Consider the following 20,416-nt stretch of genomic DNA (forward strand, 5'->3'; position numbering starts at 1 on the left):
TTAACAAAATATGGTTTTATGAGTTCTCTTTATGCATGGTTATTATTATTGTTTGGAATTATTTGTTTACTTTCTTATGCATGGTTCAAAGTAATTAATAATATCCAATTGGCAACAAAAGTTTTTAGAATACTAATTCACAACTCCCCACCCCAATATTCTCTATTTCTAACAATTGGTATCAGAGCACAATTACTCAAAAGAGGCTTAATAGTTTGAGTAAGATCCCTATGGATATGGAACAAATGATGAAGAACCTTGAAGAGGCACTTGAACAAATTGACTTCCTTAATGAAGAAAGAGATAAGCTAAAAGATAGATATGAATGCTCCAAAATATACATTGGACAATTCAAGGACAAGATTGAACATCTCAATCCAAGCCTGAATCTACTAAATCTGAAATTGGTGATGATGAATATTCAAAACTAAAAACAAAGTACAAGATCTTGAAGCATGAATTTAATATTACCAATCTAAAGTTTTGTTTGAAGAATGATCCTAGAAAAGTTGAATCTGATTTGAAGACTAAAAGTTTAGATCTTAGAGAAAGTCTAGTGAAGAAGACATCTAAATTTGAAACATTAAAAGAAGATTGTGAAGAAATTCATAAGTACAACACTATTGTGAAAGGTGAACTGATTCAGACTAAGCTACAGCTTGAAAAGCTTTATACTAGTAGAGAAAAGCTTGATGAATCAATGTCAATACAAATACCTACCTATGATAAGACTAGCCTTGGTTATCTATTTAACATATTTGCAAAGAAACTTGAAAGCAAATTAGATCTAAAAGAGAAAGATAAATATGATGATAAGATTTAATCTAGTCAATCTTTTAATAAATCCAAAGAAGTTGGACAAGATAAGGAAACTAAGAAATTGGATGAACCCAAGAAAATGGATTCTCCTAAGGAAACCATGTATGAATTTCAAGGTAATTTTTTTTCATGTATTGAAATAGGTCATATGAAAAGAGATTGTCCAAATAAGCCATTTAATCATGTTACAAAATTTTATTATCATAATTATCATGGTATTGGTCATAATGCAATTAACTATAGGAAAGCTAAATATGATAACAATAGAATAAATAGTAGAATGCTTGGAAATACTAACCCTATAGATAGAAGAAGATCTAATGAAATGAGATCAAGGGGAAGAAGACCTTGTGAAGAAAGAAAGCAGATTGTGTGTTATAACTGTAACAACTTTAGACACATAGCCTGGAATTGTCAAGAACCTATTGATCATCAGAATCCTAGAAGTAGAACCCAGTATGTCAAGTATGCAAGAATTTTGGACATAAAGAAAAGTAATGTAGAATGGACATAAGGAACAATGGAAGGAACTTTAGAAATGATAGAAGGAATCATGAAAGAAACTTTGGAAAGAAAAGAAACAATGGAAGAAACTTAAAAAATGATAGAAGGATTCAAGAAAGTAACTCTGGAACTAAGAAAAACAATGAAGATCAAACAAATGTAGTAAGTAAAATTTGATCTAAGAACTTAATGAGGCATTTTTAAAAGGATTAGATATATCAGAGAAAAAGTTAAATGATGCTAAGATAGGAAAATTGAAGTCAGCAATTGAGTTTGATTCAACCAAGTTGAATTAAGCTTGTTTACAACATCAAAATTTGATACTTCATTTAGAGATCAAGCTATGAGTAGCAAGGTTGAGAGAATATGTATCTTGATGAGTTTTGATTATAGCTAAGCTCACTTGTAATTTGGAGCTTATTAAAACAAGTTACGAAGGAAGTAAGAGTTATTGTTATAACAAAGAAAGTTTTATTCTATGACAGAAGATGAAATATATATTTCTATAGAAAATTTCGTTGAACAAAGCTTTTTGGAGCATTGACATGATGAAAGGAAGCTATTTTGAACCTTGGATAGCATTAGAAGTTCAAATAAAAGATCTTGAGTAGATATTTGATTTTAGAATGAAACTAATGGCTTTTTCAAGTTAGTGAAGTATGCAATTAATGCAAGTTCTAGCTAAAATAAATAGAGTAAAAACTTGATTATTTCTACACTATGATCATCTCAGAAGATTAGAGCACCCAAAAGAAAATTGGAAAAGTGATTTCGAGAAAAACCCTACTACAAAAAAGGTATTTTATCATTTTTTACATAGAAATTCTTTGATAAATTTATATTCGATGTAATCATGGATATGTCAGTTGTTCAAAATGTTGAGAATGTTGAGAGACACAATTTAAAGGTTGTTCCTATTAAACATCTAGAGAAAAATCCTAGTTTGGCTTTATCAATTAGTCTGGACAACATATTTTACTTGGAAGATGTACGAAGCCACTTGTGTAGTAAGTCTGAAACTATTAGAAGTGAGTTTATGAACAAAGGTATGGAAATTGTTTTCAATCATGATATGACTATTAAGCCTAGATATGAGCATCTAAAAGACATAGACTTATTCAAATATCACTCTTACCATGAACTTGATACTGAAGAATGGACTCCAATTATATTAAGTAGAATTCATAATGGAAAGATTTGGATAGGAGAAAATGTAGATAACATCTCTGTTGACCTTATTCATGAGGCCATTGGTCTTAGCAAACAAGGTAGTGTACCTATTGGTGAGAAACTAGTTAATAAAAAGGTTGAAAGTTACACTAAAGCAGTTTATAAAATTAGAAAGGGGACATTTCAGTGGTATCAGAGCTATGATCTTGCCAGCCTAAGGGTTTGTAGAAGTTTGCATGCAACTAAGTGAAAGAGAAAAGAGATATTTGCAGCAAGAAAAGAATAAAGAAATTTTCATCAAACCTTCAGTTGAAAGTAAAAGTACAAAATCCAAGGAAGGAAAAAGTATGGCTGATCTAGATGAGATGGAAAAGAAATTCTTCCAAGACATCCAAAATACTCAGAAGCAAATAGTGGATTGTTTGGCAGAAACTAGAGAGGCTTTGCGAATATTGATAGAAAATCTACAAGGAGTTGCATCTATTAATGAGAAAGGGAGCACTTTAGAGGAGCCAAGAAATTTGAAACCCACACCCTCTAAATAAAATAAAAAAACTACTTTCCTACTTGCAAATGAGCCACCAATGCCAAATCCAGTCCTTAATCCCGTGGAAGAGGTTACAGGTAATTTGATTACATTAAGAGCTACTTACAATGGCTTAGATGATGACTTTTGTAGTTTAGTTCCTTTTAGAGAATATGTGGATATGATGAACACTTTGATGCCCAAGAAAGAGTACAGGAGGGAGCACGACATAAGTGGAAGAGAACTCAAAAATAAAATAAGCAAGTTTACGGCACCCACTTTTGATGGAACAAATAAAATTTCAGCTAGAGCATGGCTACAAAAATTATAGACCTTCTTCACACTTAACCCCATGAAGGAGAGTGATGTTGTTCAATTTGCAAGTCTACACTTGGAAGATGCAGCCTATGATTGGTGGTATCATGGAATGACTACTCAAGGTCATGATCAAGTAACTACATTTGATGATTTTAGTCAAAGAGTGATAGATAGATTTGACCTCAAGGATGATGAAGAGTATTTTAAAGAATTGTCAAAGTTGAAGCAAACCAAATTAGTTAATGAGTATATAGAAGAGTTTCAAAAAGTGGCTATTATGGTACCTAATATGGGTGAAAAGAGGATCGTTTATCTTTTTCTTAATGGTTTGGAAGATTTTGTTAAGGGTTTGGTTAAGACTTTCTCACCCTCAACCTTACAAGAAGCTATCAAAAGAAGCTTGCAACTTGAAACTTGTGTGCCTATGAGACCAGTCACTAATCAAAAACCCCCAAATCTTTGGCAACATAAGGGAAATTTTCAAAAAAAGACTTTGCCAACGCTACCACTAAAATATGTGAGAAAAGTGGCAAAAAAGAAGGTAGATGAAGAGACTAGGAGTGAATTATGAAAGAAAAAGCTTTGTTTCACTTGTAGAGAACCGTGGGTTCTAGGACACGGATGTTTCGAGAAAGGTCAAGTGCACCATATTGAAGTTGCTTCAGAATCTGATTCAGATGAGCATGAGGAATTTCATGACACTAAGGAGGAGGAAGAAGAAGAGAAAGAAAAAGAAATCAGCAAGGATGGCACTTTAGCAGCATTATCAGGAGTCTCAAGATACCATCCCTCTTGAATTCAAGGGGTACTGGCAAGGCAAAGGTTGATAGTTCTTCTTGATAGTGGGGCAACTCACAATTTTATTGATGAGGGATTTGTTATGAAAAGAGGGCTTAACGTAGAAGATTTTGAGGGATTCAATGTTATTGTAGCTGATGGATTCACTATGCCTTGCACACGGGTGGTGAAACAACTCGAGATGACCTTAGGAGATTATGATTTATGTGATGACTTCTATGTTGTTGGGATTGGGGAGACAGATCTTGTATTGGGTGTTCAATGGTTGCACTCTATTGGAGGCTATTACATGAACCATCAAACTATGGAGTTTAAATTTCATTTCAATCGGAAAGAAGTCTTATTGAGAGGCTTATCGAATGGAGCACCTAAGGTGGTCTCTGCAAAGAGGATGGAGAGGACTTTTCAAAGAGGACAAGTAGCATGGGCAGCAAGAGTCATAATCCATCCAAAAAGCTCTCCAAAGAATCAAGGTAATTTCCATTTTGAAATTCAAAATATTCTTGATAACCATAGTATAGTTTTCAATGACTTGCCTCCAGGATTACCACCAAATAGAGGTTTTGAGCATGTTATAGAGTTAGAACAGGGTGCCAAACCAGTTATAACAACCCCATACTACCATCCAAGAGGTTATAAGGAAGAAATTGAAAAAACTATTAAGGAACTCCTAGACATGGTATTCATAAGGCCTAGCTCTAGTCCATTTGCATCATCTGTGGTACTTGTCAAGAAAAAGGATGGTACAATGAGAAAGTGTATAGACTACAAGGCTCTAAACAAGAAGACCATAAAGAATAGGTATCCCATACCACACATAGATGAACTCATTGATGAGTTACATGGTGTTGTATACTTCTCAAAAATTGACTTAAGATTAGGGTACCATCAAATCCAAATGAGAAGTGAAGATGTGGAAAAGACTACTTTCAGATGTCACTATGGGCACTTTGAATTTCTTGTTATGCAATTTGGCCTCACTAATGTACCTGCAACATTCCAATCTTGTATGAATAAGGTATTTAGCCAGCATCTTCAAAAATTTGTTTTGGTATTTTTTGATGATATCTTGATTTACAGTAAACATGGGAAGAGCATCTTAAGCACGTAGACATTGTTTTGGGAATCTTGGAGCAAAAATCTTTCTATGCTAAGCTATCTAAATGTGAGTTTGGTTTAACATAAATCCTATATTTGGGACATATTATAAGTTCTAAATGAGTACAGGTTGATCAACAAAAAATCTAGGCAATTTTGGATTGGCCTCCACCCACTAATCTTACACAGTTGAGAGGTTTATTTGAGTTGTGTAGCTACTATAGGAGATTTGCCAAGGGATTTTCTCAGCTTGCTGCCCCCTTGACTAATTTGACAAAGAAGGAGCTTTTTTTTGGATAGAAGAGGCACAAAAAACATTTGATAAGCTTAAGGAGGTAATGAGTTCATGCCCTGTGCTTGTAATTCCAAATTTCTCTTTACCTTTTGTTATTGAATGTGATGCTTCTGGAGAAGGTATAGGGGTTGTCCTAACTCAAAGGGGACATCCAATAGAATTTGAGAGTAGAAAACTAAATCAATTAGAGAAAGTTTACTCCATCTATGATAAGGAAATGTTGGCAATCATGCATACACTTCATAAGTTTAGACAATATTTGGTATGTGGGAGATTCATTGTAAAGACAGACCATAATAGCCTCAGGTTCTTCTTGAACCAAAGGGATTTGAATGATTGTCAACAAAAATGGGTAAGAAAATTGAAAGCTTATGATTTTGATATTGAATACATGAAAGGAAAGAATAATGTGGTTGATGTTGCTCTCTCAAGAAAGCCCACTCTGTGTTCCTTAACATCTATCTTTGTTGATTGGAAAGTCTCCATAATTTTGGAGTATGCTAAAGATTCCCTTGCCACCAAGATTTTAGATAAGTTAGCGGATGATAACAGGTACAAGGTTGTTGATGAATTGATTTATTACAAGAACAGGATCTTCTTAGTGCTAGGATCAAAAACTAAGGAGAGGATATTGAGGGCCTTTCATGACACACCTTTCGCTAGTCATCAGAGATACTTCAAGACATACAGGAAAATTTGAGAGCAGTTTTCATGGAAGGGTATGAAGGAGGATGTCCTTAAAAACATTAAGGAATGTATGGTATGCCAACAAAGCAAGAGTGAGCAAAATTTTCCTACAGGGTTGTTGCAGCCACTTCCTATTCCTAAACAAAAATGGGAAAATATTTCCATGGACTTCATCACTGGGTTGCCCAAGGTTCAAGGTAAGGATTGAATATATGTGGTGGTAGATAGATTAACTAAGTATGCACATTTCTTTCCTATCACATTTGGTTTCAAGCCATCACAAGTGGCAAAATTGTTCTTCAAGGAAATTTTTAGATTACATGGCTTTCCTAGAAACATTGTCAGTGACTGGGACAGTAGATTCCTCAACTCTTTTTGGAAGGAGCTCTTTCATTTGGTAGGAACTAAACTCACTCCTAGTACTAGCTATCACCCTCAAACAGATGGACAAACAGAGATAGTTAATAAATGGATAGAGGGATATTTGAGGAACTATTTTTAAAATCAACAACATGCTTGGGTGAAATGGTTGCACCTAGGGGAGTATTGTTACAATACATCTCATCACATGTCTATTGGTATGCCTCCTTTCTGTGCTCTTTTTGGTTATGATGCCCTTTCCTTTGTTGATCTAGTACTTTTAGATAGCAAGTACCTACAACAAGTGATTTCGTCAAGCAAAGCTAAGACATAATAAGGTCCCTCAAGGATAATCTACAACATGCACAGAAACAACAGAAGTTATATGTTGATAGGAAAAGGACTAAAAGATCTTTTGAGGTGGGAGATTTCATATTTTTTAGGTTGTAGCCATATAAGCAAAGCACCTTGAAGAAGAGTGGGGCAGAGAAACTCAAGCCAAGGTTCTATGGGCCTTATAAGATCACCAAGAAGGTAGGAGAGGTATCTTATGAATTGGAGCTCCCACCAAACAGAAAAATAAATAATGTTTTCCATGTATCTTGCCTAAAACCCTAGTATATACAAAATTACCACCTCTTGATGATGAAGGGAAATTAGTTTTGATACCAGAAGAGATTTTGGATACAAGAGAGAAAAGATTGAGAAATAGGAGCATCATAAAGCATTTGATCAAATGGAAAGGATTACCACTAGAGGATGAAACTTGGGAAGGAGCACATATTCTTGAGAATTCCAAACTTCATTTTTTGAGGACAATCAATATTTTGGAGGGGAGGACTTGTCATGTCCCCTTTTCAAATAATTAAAATAATAATCTTTGCTAAGGCGGGAAGGCCCAAAAAGGTGAAGTTTAGGAAAACGGGGCTAATCTTTGGAAACCAATGGACTAATAAATGAAAAATTATTATTAAAATATGTTTTATTAACCCCTCTTGGACATGAGTTAGGGTTATGCCCTCTTTTAAGGGATTTGGAGGCATTTTGGGCTGATTCCAGAACTTGATTTTTGCTCATTGCTTTGTTGTTCTTTAGAGGCTGCCAAACCTATGGAGAAGGAGACCCAAGGATAGGATTTTTTAGGTTTCTAGAAAGGGTAAGGATGGGAGTTTAAATTCATTTCATGTGCAAGCTCATGTAGAGTTTTCCCTTGTGCTATACAGTGCGAATTTGTGGGTTTTTGGGTGTGTTTTTTGTAAGAGTTTGGTATTTCCGGTTGAGTATTTCATATCAGTTTGGTTTGATGCTATATTTAAGACATTTAGATTTTTAAATAGAGCTAAATATATGTATTGGGTCATGGTTAAACTTCTGTGATAGATTATTATTGTTTTTGTTGTGTTTCTGAACTATTTTGTGTTATTTTTGGGAGCCCGATGAGCATTATTTTTGTCCTCCGATTGGGAGCTATTGTGTAATTGTTATAAAGATCTAGAAATTTCATTTTTTAGGTTGTTACACTACTAAAATTTTTGTAAAAATTTCCACTTTCAGATTTATTAATAATATGTGAAGCTGTGAAGTTTTTGGCACTATTTTGGGCATACTTGATTTGGGGTTTATTGAGAAATTGGTGGATCTTTGAAATATTGGTTGTTTTATTTCAAAAATATAATTAGAGGCTTGAAATATCATATAAAATTAGAAAGGGGACATTTCATAATGTATGTGACACCTCTATCAATTAGCCAAGTATCTAGTGTATCCATTGTAGAAACTCCTACAGTATAGAGCATCATATATGTTGCAATATCAGCTAAGAAACCTAGTGAACCTAAGAGAAAGTCTAAAAGATTAGTACAGACTCACAAGTCTAAAAGGTTTAAGTAGTAAGCTACAGGAGTAGAGAAGAGAAAGAAGACATTTTTCACAATTCAAGACTCCAATGATAAAGAAGAAGAGGAACAAGAAGACAAATAGAAAGAGAAGGTCATTGTTTCCAAGTAGCCAACAAGTAAAACAAGGCAACCCTAGAAACCAAAGATGGAGAAGATTAACATAGCCATTATTAATGAAGGGAACTTTGTGTAGATGAATAAGTTTTATGGTTTGTATAGTGATATTGAGAAGGAACAAATTGATATCTCTAATATGACATATATGATTCTAAATAACTTGATACTTCAAGATATTAAAGGTTTTGTCAATCAAAAAGTCTATGATAGACTTATAGCAAAGAAGGCACCAGTTCAAGAAGAAGATATGGAACTTTGAAAATCAATAATAAGAACTATGTGCAACACTTAAGATGAAAAAGAAGTAAAGAAATTGATGGGTAAACTAGCACCCTATCTAAGGAACAAAATGAGACCAACCCTATTTATGGGTGGTGATATGAATGTGATAAGAAGTGAAACTATTGAAGCTACAAATAAAATGATGTTCGAGGTAGAGGTAGCTCCTACTACTACAAAGAAATCTTTATAAGTATCAATAATTGGTGATACCATGCAAATTGATCAAACAAGTGTCATAGTTAAGATAAATGATAAAACTTTCATGAGTTTTGATCAGCCTAAAGCCATTTTTGAAGATATTTAGGATCAATTGAGACTAATTGAAGAAGAGAAAAGACAACTAGAAGAAGAAAAGAAGAAGATTGAAGAAGCCAAGCTGAAATTTCTTGAAGAGGAAAAGAAATAGAAAGAAGAAGAAAAGAGGAGAGAAGAAGAAAAAGAGAAGAAGTTGGAAGAAGAAAAGAATGAAAAAGAAAAGAAAGAAAAAGAAAGGAAGGAAAGAGAGGAGAAGGAAGAAGAAGAGACAAAATCAAAGAAGGCATCAAAGAACAAACAAAGGGAAGATGAAGTAAAAGAATCTAGCTCATCCTCTCCTATATCTCTTGCTAACATTATAGGTGATGATGAAAATCAATCTAACTCAATCTCATCATTGACAAGTTTTTTTTGAGAAGAATAGAAAAGGCAAGAGTCTATAAAGAGCATTAATGAAGGTGGCTAACAAATTGTGCAACACCCTCACAGCCAAACATATAGAAGCAAACACCAAACAAAGAGCTTAAGTAGATGTAAAATCATCTGATGGTGAGTTTAAATTTTTTTTGAATTTTGCTGAGTCTAAGGCTCAAATTTCACATGATGCTAATCTTTTCAGCACCATTTGTCAAAATATTCAAAATTATTTTTTGAGTCTTGATACTTATATCAAGGAACTTTGAAGATGTCAACAAGTTGGCAAGGTACTATACATCAAATGTACTTTATCTCATAAGTTGACCAAATATTGGATAGTAAGATTCAAGGGAAGTTGAGTGAGCTGGAAGCTCTAACTAGTCAAATATAGCAACCCTCTTACAAAGTTGATGAGTTTGAAGGACAAGTTATCGGTGTTCACAAAGACATTAGGAAACTAAAACTTAAAAAAGAGAAAATTTTAAGAAGACTATCAAAATTTAGAGAATCTATTTCTATAAAGATATCAGCTATTGAGAGACAATTGGAAGAATGTGTCAAAGCATAGGAAACTTATGCCAATTTTGCCTGCTCTAACCTTAATGCAGTTGAGATTGCATCATATGCCTTATGTGCAATACTCACTACTATTGAAGAAGCAAAGGACACCTGGGAAAAAGTTATGAATAGTTTTAAGGAAAATTTTGATTACTGTATAAAGATATTGGCAGCTTGAGGTAGTAAGACAAAATAAATTGACAGTGTTTGACAACAAACAAACAACATTTTTTTATTATAGTTTTTTGACTTTCTGACCTTTGTCATTGATGTCAAAGGGGGAGAAGTTGTAGAATAAAATTGTGTAGTAAGTTATGTATTTAATAATCATATCTAAAGGGGGAGAAATTGAGCATTTGTAATATGAATTATATGTAATGTAATAGATGATAAGTATTGTAAGTTTTGTAAAGTTTTGTCACTTAGCCAATTTTCCATACTTTTTTGCCATCAATGCAAAAGGGGGATATTGTTGATAATTCGCTATATGTAGTGATGTAATTTTTTTATTAATGGAAACACATGATGTACATACTTATAGAAAAGCTCGATAATAAAGAAACTTAGCCTTTGGTACTTAGAAAATTGTCTAAGTATGAAAATGGTTTATAGCAGTACATTGTTTTATATGTTAAATGTTTCTGTCATCATATTATGACTAGCAAGGATAGATGGAGGTAGTATACATGTTGATGATGTTTTGTATAACCTTGGAAATTAGTACAAACTGTATGGAAAAGAGATATTCACAATTTACCAATGAACAGAATAGCAGAATTAAAGGTAAAGAAATTATTTTATTTACAAAATAATTACTTGACCAATTAGGGTTGACATCATAGATGTTTACTCTAAGTTGGAAAAGTATATTGTGGTCTTAGCAAACCTAGTAGAAATTTTTGAAAATGCATGGTATTTATGCAAAGGATATCTTGTGAGATTAAGTGTGCATTTTTTATGTGCAAGTGATATGCAAACTTTTTGTGAAGCAATGTATGCAAAGTTTTTGAGAACTTGATTTTGTGATCCAAGATTGAGATAAGGTCAAGGATCAGCTGAGAAGAATTTATAGCATCTATACATCTATATTTAAGGAACTTAAACTTCAATTACTTGTTTGGGCAATTAGCTCTTCTTGTAATTGGAAGTGCATGTTTGGGCAGTGAGCTCTTCTTGTATCCATTGTACTACAACTTCTAACAGGGTTGGAATCTCCTAACAGGGATTCAAAGTCTCCTAATAGGGACTCCATTTACTGAATTTTCTCATTGACTCTTAACAGGCTCCATCCTCTAACAAGGAACATATATATCAATATATCTAGTGGGTATCATTCCTACCAGGTTTTTCCCTTGGCCAGGGTTTCCCTATTTAACAAAATATGGTGTTATGAATTCTCTTTATACATGGTTATTATTATTGTTCATCATTACTTGTTTACTTTCTTATGCATGGTTCAAAGTAATTAATAATATCCAATTTGTGACAATTTTTTTTAGAATATTGATTCACCCCCCACCTCTCCTCTCGGTATTCCATATTTCTAACACTACCATCTTGTGCCTTGTGACCATACTTTTGACATGTATAATAGTAATCTTAAAATATAGAAGTAGTTGGCCCTTTATTGAACTTTGGTCTATAGTCATGTGTTTGATGGCCTTATTTGTTGTAATTGAATAAATAACCATTGAATTTAGGTTTAGGGATTGACTTACAAATATTTCTCCTACAAACATTAGTTGTATGATTTGGTTTTCCATAGTGATAGCATGTGGGCTTCTTGTTCTTTGGTTATTCATTTGCATTCTTTTATTCCCCTTTCTTTGATGATTCTCCTTTCTCATAACCTGATAGGAACTTGGAATAGCCTAGTCTAAAGGTGTCATGAGGTCTCCTTGGTGCATTTATCTTTTCATTAATAAATCCCAAAGCCTCTTTAGGTTTGTTCAACCTCTTAAAATTTTCATTTTTAGCTTTCAATTCATTCACTAATCTATCATTCTCATATTTCAAATATGCAATCTCCAAATCTTTTCTTGCAATCTCATGATTTGTACTTAGTAATTGATTGATCATGTCAAACTAATTGTGGGTTATCTTTCGTACCTCATTTATCCTTTATCAAGTCTTGTAACCAACTATTTTTTTCTTCATCAATCATTGCCTTATCATCTTCATCCTTTTCTTTATCTTCCTCAAATTTTTTCTTTTGTTTGGTCACTTCACATAGCCTTATTGCTTCAATTTCATGTTCTCTTTTCAATCCTCTAACTTCCTCATTCAAAATTTTATTCCTCTCCAATAGATCTTCTATTTTTGTATCAAATTCACTAGAAATTCCTTCATCAAATAGTTCTTCAACAATATCTTCTTTGTATTAGGTGTCATTTTTTTGTATTTTCATCTCCTTCCTTCTTTTCAAGGATTTCCTTAATGTCTCTTTTGTGGCCTTGATTTGTTCATATACAAGTTGAACATCAATCTTATGGTTCTCAATGATCTTTCCCTATTTTTAGGCTTCCATCTTCAAAATCTTTAACTCTCAAGTGGTTAGACTTCTGCCAAGAGTACACTACTTTGATACCAATTGTTGGAAATATAATATGGAAAGTGAGATACTAAGAGGGGTGGGACATGAATTTGGATCTATTAAAACTACTTAAACTTTAAATGTGAAACATATTTTATATAACCACATAAATCATTAACTAGATATTAACATAAATCACTTCAACTATTTACAACAATAAAATATCAGATCTAGTATCTAATTGCATGGATGAAAACTCATAAATACATAACATATTAACACACAAATTTGGTAATTTATAAACCCTCCAAGGTGAAGGTAAAATTGTGGTGGGGATGACACCCACAAAATATTCGCTACCATAGCAATAAAGTTGCGAATGTTAAGATTATAATGATTTGATTACTTCTAGTAATCTATCATGTGAGGGGTCTTCCCTATTAAAGGTGAAATATTTTCTAATCTCTACCTTGATTAAAGGATTTACAACACAACTAAGTGAGTACTCTATTAGGAGATTTACAAAATCTCATTAGAGCTACCATGTTAAGAATCTTATACTCTAAAACACTTGTTAGGATGTCCAATACCTAATCTTTTGGTTAGAACTTCAATGCTTGATAGTACATATCCTCAATGAAACTTAATATTATCTTTACTATGATTAATATTCTATGTCACTACTAAAAAAATGTTCACTGCAATGCTCGGGCTCTACTATCCTTAACACTTTGATACCTCCAAAAATTTGCATTCTATTAAGCTTTTCATTCATACATACTCACATAGGCTCATACATATGAACTAGGTCTTAGACCCTCCATAAATAGATTCTTGGGTGAACCTTCTAGACCCAAATCAATGATCTAGATTCATTTCTTTTGTCGCTTATTCCTTCCATTCTTTTGATTGGTGGATTGCCTCACATAGGGATCAATGCTCTTCCTTTGAATGCATAGTCACCTCCTTGATCTTCACAACACAATTATAGCTTGATAAAAATGGTTAACATAAGATTTAGTACCATTCCAAATAAATATGTGAAACTATGTTACTTGGCACTTACATCATACTAACACTCAGCATAAATAGTTTCATCATGTTGTCCCTTGGACTTAACTATGCTCAACATGAATTGAATTCTTTAGCCTTTGTATTACTTGGCATCAACTACTATCTATGACAAACATGATAATAATTGGAGTACTTGGCCAACTATAGCTTTCATGTTAATAACTACTGCAAGACACATAACTTGGAATATTTACACATCTTCAATACATAGCTCAGCTTATAAGGATGACTCAATCATACTAATGACCAAATAATCATGCCTTATGAATGACTAAGTGTTTGACACTAATAGAAAACATGACTTAGGGGTCAAAATTTCACATCATATGACTAGTGATATGGATAAATTTGTGAGTTCAATAGTTATGAGGGAGGAATTGTTAAAGTTGGAAATAATGCAACTTGTCACATTAAGGGAATAGGATCCAATACTCTTTATGGAAATACTAACACTAATGATTTTATTTTGTTGAGGAAAAAATTGTTGAAAATATTTTCACTGTTAAGGGAGCATATTACTCTAAAAATTAATCTTATACAAAGATAGTTGGAGGAATGTATTTCAACCAAGGCATCTTGTGAAAATTTTGCATACACCAACTTGGAGGTAGTAGATATTTCTTCATTTGTAATATGTGAACTACTCAACATATCAAATGCAGTAAAAGACAAATGGAATATGGATTTTTCCATCTTGAAGACAAACTTTTCTAAATGCATGTCATGGATATTTAGACAACATTCATGAACATAAAAGTATAAGTATAGTTTTGACTTGTATATAGTTTTTGACACCTTCTTCATTGATATCAAAGGGGGGGAGATATAAGGAAAATTATATGTTTGTATGTACAGGTAAGGGGGAGTAATGTAGAAACAAAAATGTGTAAAAGTGTGAAGGATTATAATCAAAGGGGGTGTAATATTATAACTAGGAGATATAAGGAGAAGATGGTATAAATAATGATGATCAAAAATTTTTGAAAAATTTGTAATGGCCATGTAGCTAATGTTACAATTTTTGAAGTTTTGAAATTTTAGGTTTTAAAGACTTAGTCGATTTTCCCATATGATGTCATCAATGCAAAAGGGGGAGATTTTTGGAAAATTATTTAGGTTAGACTATGTGATGTTTTCATTTAAGGAAACAATAATCAACATGAAGTGAGCAAGATGTGAGGATGCAATTTTGGCAAATAAACTTAGAAAATTGTCTAAGTATTACTTAGTTTTCCTATCAACAGAGGTAAAGATTTGATTTTCAAGCTTTACTGAGAGATGATTAGCACATGTGAACTTAAGGTCACATAGAGTAGAGTCCATTGATCATGCCTAAAAGTGTGTAAGGTTGTATAGTTAGTGCAAACAAAGATATTATTATTTTACAATGACAATGTTGAGATGACAAAATAGGGTAAAAGATATGGAATCAAATATTTTATGCTAAGGAATTATTTTGTTTATCAAAATAATCACTTGATTAATTAGGGATGATATTCTAGATGTTAACCCTAAGTTATCAAGACTTAATTTTGTATTTTGGTAAGTGTATAAAGGAATGAAGGCCGACAATACAAATTATTATGCAATAATAGGGTATAAAGGAAAGCTTTTGAATGCAAAATTAAGTGTGTCTTTTGTAATAAGTTTGTGATTGTTTGAGATACGAATTCTAATTTTTTAATCAGAGATGTACATACATATGTGATCAGTTTTGGGAAAAATAGCAAAGGTAAATTAGGTATTGAAGATATCAACAGTAGTAAGAGGTTTTTGTATTTATCTCTTGTATTGAAGAACATTATCATATATTTAATTTTTGGGCAATGGGCTCAACTTGCATACCTTGTGTAATTGTATAACAACTCCTAATAGGGTTGAGGATTCTAACAAGTCATAGTCCTGTAAAAAGGACCAAAACACTATACAGATGTAGTAGACCCCTAATAGGGTTAATATCTTTCACAAGATACTTTTGATTAGTGGATCATTTTGTGGGCACCATCCCCACTAGGGTTTTCCCTAGTTAACAAAATATGGTGTTATATGTTACATTATTTTATGGTTGTGTTCACTATTTAGTATTAGCAATTTACTTTCATATGGAAATTATAATTTTTGCAATGATATCCATATTTGGCCAAAAGTTTGTGAAATATTGATTCACTACTTCCTCCCCCCCCCCCCCTACTATTGAAAATGTAATGATGAATGAGTGACTGGGGGGGTGAATCAAGAACTACTTAAAAATATTCTTTCACTTAACCCCACTTTATTATATTATCTAATCTATTTTTATGCATAGAACATAAAGTAATAAAGTATCAATGCCATAACACCTTGACATAGAATTTGGTAACCCAGAAACCTTCCAAGAAGAAGGAAAAACTCGGGTGGGGATGACACCCATGATGCTTCACTACTATAGTAATAAAGTTGACCTGTTAAGGCTTACAATTGATCACTTTGGTGATCTACTCAATTAAGAGTAAGAAGGATTGTTAGCTCCACCTTCTGAAAGGATGTATACAATACATTAAAGTATGTACTCAGTTAAGAGAATTTGCAAGGACTATTAGGTCCACCTCGTTAGAGGATTTGATTGATATGCCTGTTAGGATGAATCAATGGATTGATCATTTGATGTAAAATAATCACCTAAATATGTAGATGAGTCTCTATCTTTCGTATATATTGTTGGCATCCTTCTAATTACTTTTTTCTTTCATATTTTCTTCTATGCAATGTTCTTCAATTTAATTTTTTTTTGGGAAAATTAAAGTAATGTATATTTATATCCATCCAAAATAATTGCATTAAAAAGTTGGCCACATAATAGTTTTAAATAATAATTTACCAAGTAGGCTCAATGTTGATACTCAAGTCCAATTAATCACTTGGGTGATATGTTGACACTCAAGTAACATAGTGGAATTTGGCAACTTTGGCATTCATTTAACACTGTACACTTGGTTTACATTGATCACTTGGTGAACAAAGATGACTCAGTTAACACTGGTAGCTTAGTAGATACTACTTGAAATCAAACACTCGATTGACACTACAACTCAGTAGATACTGTCAACTTGGTTGACACTACTCACTACTTTCTTGGTTAACACTGTTAACATGGTTTACTTGGTTCTACTAGTATAACCATACAAAATGACTAAGTGTTTTGGCACTAATTGACAATATGTCTTACCATAAGGTCTTCAATCTCCCCCTTTGGCATTAGTGACAAAAGTACTTATAGAAAACTTTGATCTTCAAAAGTGTAATAAAAAATCCCCCTTTCCATGTGCTTGGACTGAAACTTGGTTTTGACGATAGCTCTGCAACTTAGTTACAATTGATAGTATTTTTAATTCTTCAACACTATTTTTTTTTCTTCTTTTTACATATCTTTTATACAATTCCTTTTCTATACTTATTTCCTCTTACATACATATTTCCCTTTACATGCATATATACATACGTTTCCCCTTGTTTTCGTTAGAAATGCCAAAATTTACAAGGTTATGCCAAAATGAGAGAGGAAATCATGTTGTACCTTCAAATCAAAGACATGGTCTTATCCTAGTTATCTTTCAATACTTTTAATATGTACAGATCTATTTGAATCTTGGTTGATAGCTCCATCATGTGCTCTATCACTAAAAGGTTTGTGTCCTTAACTAGTGTATTTGCATGATCCATTCTCTTCTACATAATATCCATATGGGGAAGCATCATACTCTGAATGTCTATTAAATTTTCTATTATTTTGGCATCTTCTCTTAACAATTCTAACTGAATATCTATCAAAATTTTGACTTTTTCAAAATGAGTTGAGTTGGAACTTAGGTTAAGTGCCAACTGACTAGCACTAGCTTTCAAGTCCATGTCACTCTTAACTAGTTTATCCTTGATTTCTTTGTTGAAAATTGTTGAGTTACTCAATTTTATAAATAAGAATACAACATTATTTACAAAATTCTCCAATGTAACCACAAGAATCGATAGTTATACTTCATCAATGACAATATTTTGTGCTACATTTTCTAGAACTTTGCTTTCAAAATTTTGTTCATCTTTTTCTAGAAGTTTTTCCTATCCATCTGCATCTTCATTAAACTTATGTACAATTTCAACTAGTTATTCAATGATGAGAGTTTTTTCATTTACCTCTATAGATATCACATCCAAAAATATTTATTTCATATCCTCAAGAACTTTTCTTATGTCCCTTTCCGCGCTTAGTGTCTACTGCTTCGCTTTTTTTGTCCATAGTTCTCCCAATTTGTCCATTTCTTAGGAGACAAATTAGATTGGTCCCAATTTGGAATCACAATCTCTTCATCTATGACAATATCATCAAAAATTAAATCTCTTACCTTTGACCCTAGTAGCTAATGAAGGTATGATTTCTTTTCCCTTAACTACATCACTCTTTTCTTCAATGTGCAGTTGAATCTTGACCACCTTATCTCCTTGCTCAATTAGGTTCACCCCTAGAGAAGTTAGATCTTGTTGCTTGGTTACCACTAGGGTGGATGAAATATTTTCTTTCTTCTCCTTATTAATTGGTTGAACTATGTTCAACTCTTTAGACTATGGGTCAGGTGATGCCTTGATGAACTCAGAGCATGATGGAGTGAGTTCTTTGTTCAAAGAGGTTGGAAGAGATGCCATGACCTCTGTTGTGATTTTCTTAGGATCAGACTCTTCAATAGTCTAAACCTCTGGTAGCTCTCCCTCTTTTTTTAGGTCAAATTTTTTTTCCCACATATTGGATGTGGACTATACAATATCCATCTAGGAGTATGATTGTTTTCATATTTAGATATTGCCTCCTTTATTTCCTTCTCATAGAACTTTGGCATTTTCTTCCTTAGAGTTTTATCTCTAATGTCCTTCTCTATCTTGAATACATTTTCCCAATGATGAGAAAAAAAAATCAATAAGGTTTCAAGAGCATGCCCTTTGAGTTCAATGGGGTCATACTTTCATTTAGCCATTTTCTCTACTATTCCCTCTTCAATCTATTTCTGCTCCTCTTTATTTATGGAGTCATATTTGAAGAATTTGAATCCTTTCATTTCAATCTCTTCCCTTATTGATTTCATTTGTTTCTCAAAAGTAGGTTGGGGTTTCTTTAGAGAGATGATTGGAGTGTTATCTTCTTCATCATCATCATCATCAAGCCTCAATTTCTTTTTTGGCTTTCTAGGCTTACTGGCAGTAATTACAAGGGTAGAAGACCTTGCTAATTTCCTTGATGGTGTATTTTCCTTCTTCTTTGGAGGTTCCTCTATCACTTCTTCTTCCTCTTCTACATCATCACCTTTACCCTTGATTAGCATGCAAGTGGAATCAGATTTGGAAAATTTCTTCTCAAGTCTTTCTAAGCTTTTCTTTCCTCTCTTCAAGATTTGAGGAATTTGAATCTCAAGTGAGATTCTAGTCTTTTCTTTCTCATAATTTCCAAAGTAAATAGCCTTATCACCCACTGGCTCATTGACAAGGGCTTCAATAATGTCTCTAGTTTCATCAATGCTAACCTCATATGCTAGAGGTTCCACCCATGTAATCCTAGGTCTAACTACCTAAATATACAATTTATCATAGTCAACCAGGAAGCATATTTCTTCTTCATAGTCATCCACTAACTTTTTAGAGATCCTAAACCTATTTTTTATCCTTTCTTTAATATTTTTAAAATATGCATCCATGATGCTCTCAAGATTTTGACCCATTTCATCAGTGAACCATTGATTTGATATAGAATAGGTGTGTCCTTCTTCCATACAACATTTCTTTTTGATGGAAATAATTTTTACATAAAAATGAATAAATAAACCAAGAGTGAACTAAACTTACATGGATTTGTCTTTGATACTTGGATGCTCTCCATATTATTTCTCAATTGGATGAGTTGCAACTTGGCAAAGTCAAATGACAAATTATTCTTGACCACTTTCTATGCCAAGTCCACTACCTCGTAGGGTACACTATTTGGTTATCTTGAACTATAAAGTTTGTGTGCAATGACATGAATACTAAACTTGATCTCGATGTCTATTATGTTGTTCATCTTAATTCCTCTTCCATCCCACTAATATGGGGTCTTCTTTTCCAACTTACCTTGGGCTAGGGTTTTGATAGTCTTAGGTCTATCATGTATAGGATACCCAGTAACTCGATGTACCATTTTCTTCATTATTGTTACTAGTTGTTCTAACCAAAATTGCATGTCATGTACATGGATGAAATATACCTAATCCACCTTACTTTAAAATTCCTTAGAATATGGAGAATGTGGGTCAAACCCTTGACCTCTAGATGTTTATGCTTTGGTTTTAGGTTCTCATTCTCACATAGTGCTTCATACACCTAGTTCAGCTTAAATGTGTCCATTTCTTGAATAGAACAGTGATAAAATGTGTAGATATCATGAATCAAGAGTACCTTAAGAGGAATTTTTGAGTGTTCTCCCATAGGGTCCTTTTCTTTAGTGATCGCAGAGTATAATTTGAATTGAGGTTCTTCATAGACTGCATTCTTCACCAACATTTTAGATCCTTTGTGGGGATTTGAACCTTATTTCTTTGCTTTTGAAGATGTAATATTATGTACACACAATAGAAAAAATATATTTTGTTACATTTTTCACATTCATCATGTGATCATACAAAATAGAATTATGATCAATATTTTATCAAAAC

This window comes from Cupressus sempervirens, chromosome 8, assembly GCF_028749045.1.
Source record: "Cupressus sempervirens isolate cs-2001-9-10 chromosome 8, ASM2874904v1, whole genome shotgun sequence".
Taxonomy (NCBI): Eukaryota; Viridiplantae; Streptophyta; class Pinopsida; order Cupressales; family Cupressaceae; genus Cupressus; species Cupressus sempervirens.